The sequence below is a fragment of the Lepidochelys olivacea genome (genome assembly GCF_965140295.1).
Source record: "Lepidochelys olivacea isolate rLepOli2 genome assembly, chromosome: 6".
Lineage (NCBI taxonomy): Eukaryota > Metazoa > Chordata > Testudines > Cheloniidae > Lepidochelys > Lepidochelys olivacea.
Window position 1 is genome coordinate 112,273,989 of NC_140416.1, and position 2,693 is coordinate 112,276,681.

A 2,693-nucleotide genomic window follows, 5' to 3' on the forward strand; every position below is an offset into this window, starting at 1 on the left:
TTCATCTTCTGACTGATCATGCTGGGGGCTCTGCCTGTCTCTCAGCTACCACCACCACCACCTAGGAACCACAGTCAATTAGATTTAATATTAGAACTGTTTTGTTTGTTTGGCTCCCCTATGGTTATTACCTGGCAAGAAATAACTTTCATGATTAAGCTGGCTGCTTCTCTCTCTCTCTCTTCTCCCCGCTCCCCTCGTGAGTGTTTTTTAGTTTCCTCATTCGTTCCGTAGCAATGCTCCTCATACCGAAGCGAAAAGATCCCCGCAGCGCCCCAAAATCCTATGCTGATCAAGCGGGTTACTACCAGAACAATTGTAATGTGAAAGTGGGGATAGAGACGTGTTGAACCCAGGACATGTGAGGGCGGCAGCTTGGAAGTGCTGCTCTACCCAGTCTGCTGAGTCCAGGGGCATAGGAAGGTGGCAGATTGAAAGTGCTGCTCAACCCAGCCTGCTCTATTCTGGTGCAGTGCCTGTGGCATATGAGGGTGACCCAGGGGTGAAAGTAAGGGGGTATGGGCCGGTATGGCGTACCGGTAAAAGGTAGCCGCCAGGACTGGCCCGTACTGCTGACTTTAAAGCGCTGCTTAAAGCACTGCCCCTTTTGCGCCCCCACTGGGTCCCTACCAGCAGGGTCGCCAGTGCGGGGGCCCCAAAGAGGCAGCGATGACCCAGCTGGGGGGCACAAAAAGGGCAGCGATGTTAAAAAGCTGCCGCGGCAGCGCTTTAATATCACTGCCCCTTTTCCGCCCCCCGCCCGCTGACGGTGGGAGGGTAAAAGAAGTAGCTGCCCCGGGCCCACGATTTAAAAGGGCCCAGGGCTCCGGCCACCTCTGCTGCTACCGCGGCTGCGCCAGCCGGAGCCCAGGCCCTTTAAATCGCCACCGGAGCCACAGGCAGCGTGGGCCAGGGAGCACAGACGGACTGGCTTGGGGATGCTGACCCCCAGCCCACCCCTTCCGCCCGAGGCCTCGCCCCTTTCGGGGGGAGCCAGAGCAGCCCCGTATCGGTAAAATCTGCATTTTACTTTCACCCCTGGGGTGACAGCTTGGAGGTGCTGCTCGACCCAGCTTACTGAGTCCAGGGACATATAAAGGGCCAGCTTGGGAGTGCTGATTAACCCCGTCCTCTCAGACGCGCTCTGTTAATGTGTGCGTGTTCGTGTGATTCTGAGGCTTGAAAGAACCCAGCCCTGGGGAATCTAGGTCCTGCAGGATAGCTCCAGTGGGTGGGAACTTGCAACAGGGAGAACTAGAGCTCTATATGAAAACTTAAGTGACTCAAGCAGTACATTGATAGAAGTACAGAACCTCCCCCCATCTCCCCAGAAGAGTAACCCTAATAAATGAGCATACCCCAAAGTAATGGGCAAAGCTGGTAACAATTCCAAACTTCAAAGATATAATTATCTTCAGAAACAATCCCCAAACGGCACTCAGCCTTCTCCTAAATATTTTTGGGAGACAGACATTTTGAGGATAGGCACCAGAGATAAATGAAATAGCTAATAGAAATAATAAACATTAAATAAATATACTAAATTCAGGTAAAGTCCTCCTGGCTTGTTGGATCATATTAAAGAAGTTCTGTATTAAAATCACAAATGAGTTTGATTCCCCATAGTTTAAATTCCAGGGTATTACTAATTAAGAGGTCTCTTGGTTTTTGGTACTGTTTCTCTCCCTCTATGTGTGAAACTTGCAAGCTGCTAATTGTGTTAGCACATTCTAAGTCAGAGTCTGTTCTCAAAGCAATTCTTTGTAGCAACAACTACTCACACAGAGAGAAACTCAAAGCAATACTCTGTAACCGTAGAAACAACACCCAGAAACTCCCCGCCCTTTTGTTGTATTCATCTCGCTTTGTTAACAATTGTGATTAAAATAGAGATAGAGGATGTATGTGGATGGATGCTTGGTGTGGATAATAACTAAATGATCAGGGAGGTGCCAGCCTAAGAATGCAGTGTCCATCGGCTGAAGAAGGTGTCAAGTGGAAATAGCCAGAGGACCCCCCCCCCCCGGAGGGTAGACTGGAATCCACCCAACAGCCTCAAGAATGGGAGAACCAAAGAACAAGATAACATCTGGCAGCACGGAGCCGTCAGGAATGTGACATCTGCTGATTGATTCAGCAACAGCATGATGAAGCAATTCCCATAGACTGGCATAGGAAGAAATTCCTATAAAAATGGACTCTAGAAAGTAAGAACTTTGGGGTCTGATTCTGCAAACCAACTTCCAGGAGCATCAGATGTGCATCTGACAAGGCCCTGCTCCCTCCTCATGTCCAGGCCACCTGGCCAGTGGCTTGGCATGAGCAACTCTAAGGCTAGTAACTATGATAACAACATAGCAGAACCTGTGTGTGTGTGTGTGTATGAATGAATGTGTGAATAAATATAAGGTTGAATGGAATGTTATAGCTATAACTAACTGCTTACTATGATTTTCTGTATTCACAATAAATGTGGTAGTTTGCCTTTTCCCCTTTAATAAGATCCTGCTGGTTTTTATTTTATTGGTATAACAAGCTCAAAGATATCTTTTTCAAAATGTAAAAAAGAATAGAGAATGATACATTTAAATTGCAATAAAAGTTACAATAAACATTACAGTAGATATACAGTCATATCTGATTCTGGTTTAGTCCAGAAGGTAACATTAATTAAGTAAAAGAAATACGGGAGC